At 41.2% G+C, this 14,585-nt stretch overlaps 1 protein-coding gene across 6 annotated transcripts in view; it reads right to left on the minus strand.

The window, feature by feature from the left end:
- Positions 1-14,585, minus strand: part of GLI3 (GLI family zinc finger 3) — a 209,190-nt gene that overhangs the window by 126,072 nt on the left and 68,533 nt on the right. The gene's annotated exons all lie outside the window — the stretch shown is intronic.

Raw genomic sequence — 14,585 nt, forward strand, 5'->3', positions numbered from 1 at the left:
GATGGTCCTGTGGATATCTGAGCACGGCTGAAACTAAGTATGGAAGGAGAGGGAGTGTGCACACAAGATTTCACATAAAATAAGGAAAAAAAGGTTGGATGACCTTGATGGGAAGAGACCGAAGAAGGAGTTGTGTACAAGAAGACCCTAAAAGGCTCTGAAGGAAGACAATTTGGAAATCCATCCAGCTTTTTTTCCCCTAATCAAACTCTTTGTTAATATGGTTTGAATCTATACTAAGTGTTTAACACACCAACTGGCAACTAAAGTTCACTGAAACAATTTAACTGAGGTGAGCTCCTACAGTTCTCACAGATCACATTGCATTTAATAGACTTTTTGAGTATACATTTCTTCTTGCAGGACTAGCACCTACAATTGTAATGGCCACTTCTGAAGGAAATATATGCGTGCTAACAGCAGCGTTCAGCAGCTGTACGGCATGTATGTATTTAATACACATACACACACATTCTGTTATATTGCCTTTTATTTTATTTCCAGATTGGTATTTTCTAAATGCAAATAAAGACCATCTGGTGCAACCATCAGATTTACTCTGAACAACTCCTAGTCCATTCCACACTTGTTAGCCTGAGATCAATTTCGATTACAATTTTGTTCCTTCCTAGTAAAGAAGGTAATATTGTACTGCTACTAATACAAAATACGGAATCTACTACCACTGAAAAATTTTAGATTAATGAGAGGTACAAAGCCCCAAAGTTGCAAAGAAATTTTCAATATAGGCAATACAAATATATATACACACACATCTGTATATTTATACACATATATAGAGAGAGGTCTGGGTAGCACCTGCTGGAGTAGATTTATATAAGGACTTACCAGAGCTTATTTTCAGCTGATTATAATATTCTGGAAACTTCTTTTTAGGAGTTATATTTTCCACACTTGTTCTCCTATTGAGCAAAATCAAGTACCGTATTTTTGGTTTATATCACAGCAGGAAAAAAAAAAAACCAAACAAAACAAAACAAAGCACAACAGGTTTTCATATATCATTTTCCTCTCACAATGAAAGAATGGCTGAAGTTTATGGTTTGAACTCCCAGGATGGCTGACCCTCACCGATTACCAGGTACTTTTGTTATTTAGAAAACACTAATACTAATATTAGTAAATGTTACCATGGTCTATGTACAAACAGTACAAGAGCTGGCCATTTGAATTCTCTGTCTCCAATAAACATTATTTCTCAGATCCTGGGTAAAGACAAGACCAGGAGCCAGCCCCGGGGCCCAGCAGACAACTCTTATCCACTTCTCTCCTCCCTGCAGACCGCGCAGCTGAAGCCTTAGACCACAGCATCACATTCCCATCAAGCTGTCCAAAATCAGCGCCTCCCCTTTGCCCCATCCAGACCACCTGTGTTTAAGATGAGAAAGGAAAGGAGCCAGGGCTCGCTACAGAATCGGTCACAATTTGGCTCCGTGTAGCCAAGCACATTTTTCCACCTGAAACACACTTAACGACTCTGTGCTGAACCACTGTTAAACTGCCGTGTTGACTTTTGGTTTGCAAAGATGCTTCATAATGGCACCTTATGTTGAAATTACACAAACAGCCATTAAATTCAATACTTAGCATTGTCAATTTTCATGCATTTGCCATCAGGTGGAAGAAAAATAAGTCGCCTCACATTCCCCATATTTATTAAGTCAGAAATTTAACAGTGACCTTCAGAATAAGCCTACAGAAGTCTAAATTGTTGGCAACTAGCTCTAATGTGAAATTAAAGAATGGGACATAAATTTAACATCACCATACTCCAAGTATTTGTATCTTAGAGACATTAAGTATAGATTATTCTATTTATATACATATCCAATATATGCATCAAGACTATGGCTAGAGCACTTGCTTGCATGTGTATATATAAATCAGACAGGTGTGTCTGTGTGTATAAAGTTAGGCTGCCAAGAATTTGCCTGTATTTCTTCAGAAGACAGGTCTTGTTGAAGGGATCTACATCACCTCACATCCTGACATTTTATTACCTTTATTTTAAGTTAATCTTTTTTTTCCTTCATTTCTGCTTCACCCATCCTCCCACCCTCTCAGAATTAGCTATTGGGGAAAAAATTCATATGGGCAGAATTTAACAATCTTCACAAATACGGTAAAAATTAAGTATGTGCATTACTCTTAAATTATGTGTAGTTTGGAAATGTAAGTGTGTATGAAGGTCACAGGCATATTTATGGTAATAATGGCACCATACAGTTTTATATAGTCAGCATTAGCTATAGGGTTACCTATATTACTTTCTTTAGTATATAAAGAAAACTAATCTGCTACGCATGCATTACGAGCACTTCTTAACATACCACATAACTTCCAAACAGAACACTCAAAAAACAACCCAGAAGGCTTGTGAAGGTGCTCTTTTGCTTGCTTTTTCTTAATAAAATAAAATCACTACATAATTAATGACCAGGTACTCTGTAGGCAACAACACACAACTCATTATTTTACCCCAGAAGGATTCAACTTACAGCTATTGCTGAGTTTTCTAGGTAGAAATATGGGGCTTTTAAACTGAAACAAACTATCACCTTTCATAATAATTTGAATTAGGGCCATCAAGCTGGTTAATATGGGTTCAGAAGAGCTAAACTTAAGGACTTGTACTGTGAAAGAGATGAACCCCTTAAGCTATACATCACCTTCAGAGCAGTAAGTTTACTTTTACCTGTCAGGGTCACTAATACTGTTTTCACTTGACCAACGTGACCCTTTGTCTCTTCTTTTACCTCAACCACCATCTTAAAGTTGTAGTATCAAAATGACTTTGTAACACTTTTTTCAATTACAGAAATAATGAATGACACTGAAGAAAAAAATCCAGTTCAGAGTAACATTCCTTTCTTTGGAATCAAGGCTGCATGCCTTGTTTCCCATCTCCAAGACACAGATCTATAATAGAGTGACACAGAAACAGTACCAGGAACAGAATATATCAAGGAGCTGAAAGACATTCGTTTCCTATTGCATCACCAAACCCAGGGTATGACCCCCACACCCATCATTGCTGCGCTCTGCTTGCTGCTGTTTCACCAAGAGCAGGCTTTGTCCCTTGAAGAAAACACTAAATTTTTTTTTCACAAACAAACCCTTATAAGTACTGATGCATCTTAAAAATATTAAGATATTAAAAATAAATTAATGCTGATAATTTACGACATTCCCGTATCCTGAACCCTTTTCCCTGTGCAAAATGGCACAAATACAAAATTCACTAGTGCAGGCATGGGAATAAACTGGCAACAGGATGATTTCTGATTCCGAAGCCAAACATCATCACTTCCCTCCTTTAAAAAGGAGAAAGGGGGGTGGGCACAAGAGAAGAAAAGAAAAAGAAAGACTGCCAAAACCAGCAGGCTAAGTAGAGTAACCGGAAGCATACCATTTACTGCTAATGGTTCAGTGTCTGCAAAGGACTGCTCAAGCTGTGCTCAACAAAAACTCAGTAATAGCCAAAGAGGGAAGCAAAAAAAGGCAAGATGTTTGGTTTTACTTTCTGTCAAATACTGTTAAATATGAGCCACTTAAAAAAAATAGAATGAAAGAATGCAATAATGCTTTGTACAGGTGGTACTGAGGTCCCTGGCTGGGCCTTCAGACAAAACCATTCCCATGTAAACCTTAAAGAGGATTAATCCTTAAGGACCACTGTAATGAGACCTTAAAAGGCTGAACAACAGCCGCCTATCAGGGAGGGAAGCAGTAGCCTGCTCCCAGAAGTCTTCTCTAGCAGAGTTACATCAAAGCAAACTGGGACCAGATAGCAGGATTCTGCAAGAATCCCTTATCTCGGTGCTAGCGGATGCTTCTCCTCTGATTGTCTTGAACTGCCACCTGTCCCAGGCATCTTTGAAGGCAACGCTAAGCCTGTGATGGATCTGACCTCCTTGAGCTGAGATTCTTTTATGTCTTTCTTCATTTTCTGCTCTGTTACATTCTTTCCCTGAAACGCACACTACATGAAACAAAGGGAGTTCTCACTCCTTGACTTACTGTCCCCAGCTATTTGAAAGCAAAAAAACAACGTTAAGGATTATACTCCACCCGCAATATGGAGCTGTCCTCAGGAGACAAGCCTCTTATTTTTGAGAGTTATAACTAGATGGCTTTTACACGAAGGGACTTTGCAATGAGGTTCAACGTTGCTGGGAGCCAAGATATGAAAGCTGCATATCAGAGATAGTTTAAAAAACAAAAAGGTTCGTAATACTGAAGTATATGAAAAATCACATTACAAGAAATAAGCAGGAAAATAACCAGGAAGCAACAAGCCTCAGAGAAAACACCACATTACTGTGGTGTATGCATGCATCCCATATTGCACACAAATATCCTATAATACCAGTGTCCAGCATACTGTAACAGTGCCAAATTCATCTGAGATTAAAACAAAGAGTTGGCCAGTTCACACAAAATAGCAGCTCTGCTACTTGAGACTCATGCGTACACTGACATAACATATACACCCAGCTGACACAAAGGGATATGACTTTACCATGAATGTCACCTGTCAGGGTTTCAGTTTGTAAACAGCGGTACACTGGCACCATGCTCCCACCATCCTGGTGACATGTACTTCCAGCAGGCATCAGCCAGAGTTAGAGAGCTGATGATGGCTTCAAGGGGTTGTCATCAGATTTTATTCCGAGAGCTGCAAGCCACAATATACAAGTCCCCACAGTCCTAAAAAGGCTGGGCTGAGCAATAACGGTGCTACAGTTCCTACCTCTGGTTTCCCACTCTTGCACTCAGTCAATTCTGGACCAGTTTTTGAGTCCTTTTCTTCTAAGTGCATGGCACTGTCAGAAGAACAAGCAGCAAAGTATAGCTAGGCTGAAGAGGATATTGCCTGCCAGCAGCACCTCTCAGCTCGCCAGCACTGACAAAATAAGGTGGTGTCATTAGTTGCAGTTAAGCGGGGCAGAAGTATTACACAGCAGGATGGAAGCAGAAAAAAGAAAGCACCTTCTGTTTTTGAAGCTTGCTGGGAAACCACAGTTGGGAGAATTCAACCAACCACAGAAATGGTGAGATTCTGCATCAGACAGCTGAGCTGGACACTTGATCTCTCATCATTACACACAGGTAAGTAATGACTGCAACAAACAAGGAGCAGATATATAGGGTCTGAATATAAATTTTAAAAGGCATTACCGAGCAGACCACAGCATCTTCTGGAGCCAAGACCTACTGGCATGTGTTGCCAAATTAACCTGGCCTGAAGGCATGCTCAGAAGGAATTTAAAGTTGAAGATGACTTCTTCTCAACCATATGACAATTCCCACAAAAGGTTATTGTGCTTCAGGACCACAGAGCAATGTCAGGCTAGCACCAGCCTCCCATAAGAAGATACAACAGTCGCTTCTCAACAGCCAGCAAAGCACACCGTTTCAGATGACTGTCTTCCTGCATCAATACCTTGTGTAGCCTTAACAAGCAACATCTATGTCTACATCATTTCTTAAAGGCAGCCCAGAGGACATCCCCTGAAGATAAGGCACATCAACGTTGTGCTTTGCCAGCCTTCAAGCATGGCCTCAGCAGCAACTGGCCACACGTCAGCAGAACTTGGCCAGGCAAGTGCCATGTGTCAGCACATGGGCAACACTCCCACAGGCTGTCTACCAAAAAAATCCTGGAGAGTGATGCTGGTCAGGATGCAGAGGCACAGAATGCTTTAACCTCCCTGTACAGAGCAATTTTCAGAGCGGTATACACACAAGACTAACAACTGAGAGACAAACCACCACCGCAGCCCATGTCCTCAACTGGTCTTGCTGGTTTATAATGCACAGAGGATGGAAAGCACTACTAGACGTAGGATGTGTGTTGGACGTGTGACGTACACGGTAAATAACTACCATCTTTGAAGAGATGTTCCATTTCCCCACAAAAACCCAAAAACACTTTCCCAGGCCAGTATTTTGGGTTTTATTCAGGTTTTGTAATTTTTTCCATGGAAGGAGACAAAGCCACATCAGGCCTCTGGTCTTTATAGACAAGGGGTTTCTTCCAGTTGGCTTTATGTGCCTACAAGCTTGTTTAAGTTTTCTGTACCCAAGTTGACAAATCAAGAAAAACTGAAAACCTGCAAGAGTGAAAATAAGCATATACCATGGCCACTGCCAGTCTCAGGCAAAGTAGGGGCATATATGAGCAGGCCATACATCAGACTTTCCAAATCAAACATCCCAAGTACTGGACAGCCCAATGATCAGACAGTGATATATGACTAGTGGTCTCTTCTCCCTTCTAGTTAAAAGAAGAAAAAAAAATTCCACTCCTATCATAGCAGCAATTAATGTTTTCGATGTCTGGCACCAATTTTACTGTTAAAAGCACTGTAGATCACCGGTGTTGATGCCAACTCAAATATAATCCAGCATGAAGCATGGCTTTGGTGCCAACAGCCTCCTATCACGGTACCATGCCGGTCCATCCCGGTAAGGTGAGCAACCACTGTTTATACATAACACAGGCCTTCATCCAACAAACCTTATTCACCCAAGTAACCCAATCTCATTTCAACAGCGATATCTAACAGAAGCCAAGGCCAAAGCTGGAGGCTTTCAACAGTTGTATCTGTAGGCTGGTTGGTGAAAAAAAAAATAAACATACAAATCAAATGCAGTACTTTTTTACGCTAAGGAGTGTGACATGCTGCAATGAAATTTATTTCAACACATTCTACTTCATTAGTTATTTGCTTCAATACTTGGTATGGTGTTACACTCAGCTGTTACCATAATCAGACATTTATTTGAAAGTATGTCGTATGCCATTACTTTTGGCTTGTTACCATCAGCTACTTCAACAGGGGACTGTAGATAGAGGAATAACAATGTTCATCTCTTCATTTGCGCAATGGTAACATGGATCCTTGGGAATTGTAATTTAAAATCATAACTAGCATGGGGAGCAGGTAAGATGAAAGGGTAGAATATAAGGCAACTGGAGATTATTATAAAGTTCACTGAAGCCAGCAGCTGTTGATTCACTGAATTCACTGGGTTCTGGATCAGAGCTGTTTGGCTGTTTGGGAAAAAACAATGGCTTGGGGCAGCACTGAAATGTGAAAGGGAAACCAGAATGAACAATAGGGGACCCTCTCTGCTACCTTATTCAGTGTGAAGTAGGAAACAAGCGTAATTTAGATTAGAAAATGATTCCGTTATCTGGGAAGCTATCTGTGCTGAACTCCAAAAACTCAGCAACACAAATTCTGAAAAACAATACAAAACATTCTTTTGCCTTTTGTTTATTTTTTAAGTGATTACTCTTATTTTTAAAAGTACGAAGACTGTGTACAAACCTGTACCTGCAAAGACTCCCATGCGTGTGCTGCCTTTCCTGCTGCTGTGTACCAACCACCATCACACGTGCCGATGACCACACGGCAATACAGCAGCTGCACTCTTTGAAACACAGCTACCAATACATTGATATTAGTACAGTCTGGGTTCCCTGCACTGAGGGTTGCTGCCTTGGCTGTATGTTACGTGATCACAAATGAAAAAAGGTAAGCTGTATAACACTGACTGAAGGGGAAAGCGTTTCTGACATGATCTCCAAACTCATATGTGACCCACTGTGGAAGCTCAAGTGTCCCAGCTTTAAGTAATTTGAGCAGTGTTTTTAGAGTGTACTGTGTAAGCTACCCAAGAGCCAGGCTAAGAGGAAGCTAATTGGGTTGCTAGGTGTGAATAAAAGGAAGCAGAGGCTTTGGCTAAGAGGCTCTCCTCCTAAGTACTGAGCTCGATCAATAGGGATAAAGCTGTATCCACTAGTGATCCTGAAAATGGTTCAGCAACCGAAGCATTTATACTGTCTTAAAAGTAAAGTCCTGTTCAACCCTGGGCTCTAAGAAGAGGCTAAAGCTGGTGCTGAGAGACTTCCATGGGACAGTCTTGAAACTGCAGCTTGTCAACAGGAACCACGCTGCCTTTCAAAACCTGCCTTGACACATCCATGCCACAGGGAGAGTGGGCCCATGGTGCACCCCACACTGCCCATCGCCCCCAGTGCCCGGCCTGAGGCATCCTCTGGGACACAACACCTTCCTTCAGTACCTGCACATTTGGGCTTCCCCCTGGCCCCAAGGGCACTAAGCAAGGAAGGACAGTCCACATCCAGATCTCAGTGACAAGCACCCAGGATGCAAGAAAATTCACACAAGGGAAACATAGGAGCACCCTGTAGGCATTAGTTACTCTGAAATCCAATTCCTGCCATAGATTTCTTCACAAGACCTAGACGATGGCAGCAGAGACAGGGTTAAAAAAATTCCTGAACTTAGAAGTTTATTTCCTACATTTGGACACACTGATTTAAATTCCCGGCTGCAACACTGAGGAGGATTCAGCTGTCTAAACGCAGTCACACAGTGCCATCTCAGACCCCTAAGGTATCCGAGGCATTCACACAGAGTTAACAGATACAACACGGGATGTCCTGAAGCCCTGTCTTTCCAGGGTGGCAGAGACCAACTGGGATCCTCCCAGGCATGAAGATGGCACTTGAAACCTCTGCTTAGGCAACTGCATTCCCTCTCTTGCATTGACCAGATGGAAGGCCACCAATGCAAGAGAACCATCTCCCTGGCAGTGCAAAGCACTGCACAGTGGTTAAGTACATGGCTTGTACTCACCAGCTCAGGAGAATCTGCTTCAAGTTCTTGATGACAATCATGATCACTGAACCAGCACCTGCTTCGCACGCTTTGCCACAAAGACTTGAGTTGTTGCAGCCACAAAGCTCCTTACAGATGACAGGTAACACATCCAACACCAAAAGCTGCGTGAGGCCAAGTTCTGGCTAACCTTTTTTAAAGGTCTGAGCAGCCAAGTCAAGGAGGCTGCTCTTCAAATCACATCCCCCCAGCCAAGAAATGCTCGCAGGGTAAAGCACTCAAAAAATGACTCAGACAGCAACCTCTGGCATCATGGGATGTTTCAAAATTTGCAACAAATGATGCTTATCTTCCTTTGGCCACTAGTTCTCTACATACCTGTCATACTTGGCTAACCCCTTGTACTACACAGTCTCAACAACAGCACAAAGATCACTGATAACTAATAAAAAAAGAAAACTAATAATCTTATCTGCTGAAATGGCAGTAATGAGCACAACAGTTCTGCATCAGGCTGGGCGGGGTTTCTGGAGGGGCTTGGAGTTGTGTTTTTTTCAGAGAATACAGCAATGGGAAGTACCATATCTCCTGCATGCAAGCAGATCTCTAGGCAGAGAAGAGGAAACTATCAAAACTTTTCAACTCAGACTTTTCTGGCTTCTAAATCTTTTTCCCCACTTTCCAGCTGCTGATGCTACAGAAGTTACCATGTAGGGACACAAGATCAGTCCAAACCCACTGCAGATATTGTCACAAGGCTCTTAAAGACAGAAACGTCCACATATCAAGGGACACAGCAACTTTGAAGAAGCTTTTCATTCTCTCCTGATCAAGAGACAGCTGATCTGCCTCAAGGCTAAAGAGATGGATTACATTATTTCTTGGCGCTTTTTTTTTTTTCCACAATTCTTAACTATGATTCTACAGCTCTGAGAAATGTATTCTGTCTCCTTCCATGAAGACAGTATACAACAAATACATGCTGTAAAGCATCTAAAAAAGCTTTAGCTGACAAACCATATCAAATCTGTGAAAGTGGTGTTTTTGCATCTGTCCTCTATCTTTCCTATTTCTTAAACAAACAAAACAACTCCACAAAAAAGCTCACCCTGCAGCTTACATCCACTTAAACAGCCAAAAAAAAGGAGATATTAACAGAACGCATCTGCTTTTCAGAAGGCTCCATACCCAGAAGTGCCTGACAGGTAAATTCTCTTAGGTGCCATAGAGGGATTTATTTATTTTAAATGTGATCCTCAGGACATGTTTAAAATGCTGAAGTTCAACTGAATTATAGTGCCATAAGAGATCTCAAATATCCTTTTCTGCCCTCTACACAAACACAATCACCTCTTTCCATATCCTTAACTATAGTTTCCAGCTGAAATTACTACTACTGGTAATGACAAGGGAAAAAAACAAAAAAAAATCAATATTCAAAGATATGTATTCACCTAAAATTAAGAACAAAACAAAGCAAAAAACACCCTAAAAAAAAAAAAAAATCACCTTTCGGCTTCTCAACCATATCACAGGGCCTTGCAGATATTGGCCATTTTGCAGTCTGTATCATGCTGATGAGAGAGAAAATGCAGTAGAAGAAAGGACATCATCTAGATGTAAATCTATAGGTGCAACTGTTACTTCCACATGAGAGCATCGCACAGGGGCAGCAGCTCCAGGGCTCTCAAGAGTCCCTGCTTATTCCACAGAAGGGCTCCAGAGAAGTGGTCAGGAGTACTTGTAATGAGCAGAACTTCCCAAACACAACCCAGGAGGTTAGGGAGGCATCCTGGAGAAGATATTTCCATCTACGAGCTGTTGTTAAGCTTACGAGGTCTGCAGCACTTTCCTGAATTTCAAACTGAAGTTGCTTCTGACCCTAAATTTGATTTCTGAAAGCAGCATCATTTTTTGTTGGAGGCTATTGAAAGCTACTACTAAATTTTAGATTTTTATCCCCAAAAGTTTTTGCAAACATGCTAATTTTCTTAAAGACCAACCTTTCAGTTGTTCACCTGACACCAGTAATCTGACATTCACTTTATACTAAAGGCTTTTTTCCCTGTGAGTTTTATTAAAAGCTTTAGATTTTACTTTTTCAACTACCCGCCTTGACAACATTTGGAAACCACCCCATAAATCACTGTCAGTGGAGAGTTTTGTTACTAGAGCGCTTAAGCCGCTCCCCTGCAAAATGCTGCGGAAAGAGCTGAAGAAGTAGGACGCAGATTTTCAGAGGTATTTAAGAGGCCAAGCTCACTTTGAAATAGAAGAGCCCCTAAATGTCTTTAAAGACCCTGGCCCTAAATCTCTACAAGGATTCCTCACAGACAGTCTCCGACTGCTCTCCAACAAGGCTGGGGGGAAAACCGCCGTAAAAAAGCTGTCCTGGGCTCCTGCCACCCAGTGATGATGGGAAGCTAGAGGCGAGCCGAGAACAGTGCCTGCTTTGGGACTATTCAAAAAGTGTCTCGGTTACCCTCTCCCTTTCTAATTACTGCATTTTAATTTTTTATATTCTAATTATTGCATTTTATTTTTTATATGCTTTCTAATTATTGCATTTTAAGGCAGTGCTTCCAGTTACCTGTTGCATTTGCGGAAACAGAATATAATTTCCTGTTTGTTGATATGGTTGTTTTTTGTTTTTTTTTTCCCTGCCTCCTTTTTCCTTTTCTATGGAGAGATGAAGGAAGGGGAATTCTTGTCAGTAGAAGTTAAAGCACAGTAAATGAACAAGCGCACCTAGTGAACCAGCACTGCATTTTCCTTGCTGTGGTCTTTTGTTCATGCTGCAAAAATTGATTCTGAGATGACACTAACACTGGGTAACCTAACCCGGGAAGTTACGCGGGGCCCGATCCTTACAGAGCACAAGTCCAGGCACAGTCAGTGGGAACTGAGGGCAATCAATGCCTTTGGAGGGTTAATCCTATCAAATGTGCAATAAGCAGTTCTCACTTCCCCTGATAGATAGGAAGCTTCAAAACCAGCAGAATAAATCCCTGGTAAGGAAGGGGGGCGGGGGAAGAAGGGGAAAAAAAAAAAAAAAAATGTAGTGAGTTCCTGCTTTCAGCTACATTCAGTGCAACCTCTTTGAGATGAAGGGATGTTCCAGAAGTAGAATCCTGCCAGGACCATTATTCCTGAGTATACAATTTTTTAGTTCAGAGCCAACTGAACTGTCACTGCTTTTTACTTAAAGATAATTCTTCAGGCTTTACTAATTAGGTACTAACAATTCTTTCAGATGAGCTGTGAAACCCAGAGAAGAATACCAGCAGTATGTTTTAAATCAAAGTGTTTACATCAGGAATGATTCATTTTTTCCATGAGGAATGACTTGTGAGACAGGCAGTCTTAGCACTGCCATAAATCTGCGTGGGAATTAGAATTGGGGAAGAGAATAACAAAGGGAAGTTGCTATCCCCACCTCCCCTGCCTCAGCCCCACCTCCAGAGACAGAATTTACATTAACAAGGGGCTCCAACTACCACTGCAATCAGTGAGAAACACAGGGTTTTAAATCCATTTAAAAAACACTGTGATTAAGCTCAGTAACCCTGATCTCCTCAAAAAAAAAAAAAAAGGTGCAACACATGAAACTCCAGCATTTTTGTGATCTGCCCTAAAGCTTTTGAAAAGAAGAGTTTTGGTTTTGATTGCTGTGAACTTTTCAAAGCCCTCAGAACTTTGTGAGCAGTGTTTAAACAGTGCTTAAGAAATTCGTAAGAGAAAAAAAAAAAAAGACAAGAGAACAGAAAATTTCTGGTTTAGGCCCGTATGTTTTCTCTTTTATCTCTCAGAGGGTAGGGGGCTGTGAGCTGAGTACGAGGCCGCTCGCCTATTCTCGGTTGCTAAATGGTTGAGGGGCTCTGGCAGTGCAGAAGGGCCGCCAGCTCCACAGCATGTTTCATCCCAGCTGTTTGAAAAGCTGGTCCACTTGAAACACAACCATTATCCCCACCCACACACTGCAGGAGAGCAAACTCCCCCTCAATGAGGTATTTATTCCACTTATATGGTAACTATTATTTCCAACATTTACAACATCAGTCATTTTAATTAGGAGAAAAAAAAAATAAAACAACGAAAAGTCCTGCAACACACAGAGACACGCATATTTACACGTAGAAATGCAAAGCATTCAAGTTGTTTCTAATAACAGCAGCTCCTGGAGGGGACATGCGTTCCACACACAATTGACTTAAATGCTCTTTTTCTTTTCTTGCCATAAAAATATACAGATGTCCTCCTTCAAAAAAATTATTTTCCCTTTTCCTGTGTTACAGGAAGCCTGCCCACACTTTTAAATACAAAGTGGGTATAAATAGAAGCACAAATTAGGCATCTTGAAAAGTCTATATTTTCCAACCACAGGGAAAACTAAGGAATTACTGTGAGTGTTTACATATCCAACTATGTTGAATTAAAACAGTATTTTCTATCCATATACCCATCAAAACTGCCAAGAAACTAAGGACGGGAACGATAGCTTTGTTGGTTCTTCACCTGTTGCTGTAGGGGGACTGGAGTATGTTTACATTATTCAGCCTTTTTCATATGGACCACTAGAAGTGTCAGCCTGAATACAGTCACCACTTTGATGAAAGCATGTCTTACATATATAAATGATACAACTACTATGAAAGTTTCAGTAAGCCTGTCTGCCTTCCTATAAATCTAACTAGACATTTGTCTCTTTAGTTGTCCTTCTGTATCACATTTATTAAAGGTAAATAAAAGCTTAATGGCTCTTTATATGACATTAATAGCTGGAGGGATTTTATAAATCAGTGAGTACAAATGTACAACTTGCTGTAGCAGTGGTGAAGCAAGTCTGCCCATCTGATGTTTTCTGACTCTGACTTCTGCTTTAGGACCATGTTGCTCATTTAAAATTAACTCATCCCCTGTTTCTCTGCTGTTATATGCTGGATAACTTTTGCTGTTCTCACAACTTCTGACATCAATGTTTTTCCAGTAGCCCACACACCCTAACTAGCTAGTGTTACTGGTCCCAATACAGACATAGTAGCTTCATTAAATCTTGCGCTCTCTTGTCAAAAGGCAAATGCAATACAATAAAATAAATGCAAAGCACTCAGACTCATTCTGACCGGCTGGCCCTTTTTCTTCACTCAGTAGTATCAATACTTCAGTAGTATCAGTAACACTTCGAACTAGATTTAAGGGGTGAGCTGTCAACTGGTCAGATGGTCAAAAGATCTGGGGGTTGCATTAACAAACCGTTAAGTCACAAAGGGTGTCTCCAACCCCCGAGCCAATGTTTCTACACACTGCTGCCCATGAGCGGCCGCTTGCTCTGCACGTCCACGCCTCCGTGGTGGAGGAGCCCGTGGCTGGTGGGCTGCAGCACATCCTCCTCACAGGGATATGAGTAACTCCCCCAGAGGGTTTGAGCAGGGCTGGGCAAGAGAGGAGGAAGAGGGTGTACAGAAACCGACTGCCTACACACTGGGAGAGAGCTCAAAAGCTTAACTACAAACTTTTCCCCTAAATACTGATCGAAACTCTGAAGACAACAACTGTTCATTTTCTTATAATACCTCCATCCTTATTAACAATCAGGCTTTTTTTTTAAAAAAAAAAAAAAAAAAAAAAAGGAGGTTAGTGAGACTTAAGGTTGTATGAGACATACTTTGATCTGCACCCTGATGAGTGAACATTCCCCTTTGCTGCTAGCCGAACTAATGAAGGGATAAAATTAGCTTTTATCCCTGGCACTTTCTTTAGCAAAAAAACATGCACTAATCAGCTGTCCTCACTAATCAGTCGTCTGGCTAATGACCTTTTGCCTTAAAACACTAAAATTTCTGAATGATGTGGAAAAAAACCCTAACACAGACTGGCCCCTCTTTGTGGGTCTTAAGCCTATCATCT

This window comes from Tyto alba, unplaced genomic scaffold (genome assembly GCF_018691265.1).
Source record: "Tyto alba isolate M040663 unplaced genomic scaffold, T.alba_DEE_v4.0 Super-Scaffold_46, whole genome shotgun sequence".
Taxonomy (NCBI): Eukaryota; Metazoa; Chordata; class Aves; order Strigiformes; family Tytonidae; genus Tyto; species Tyto alba.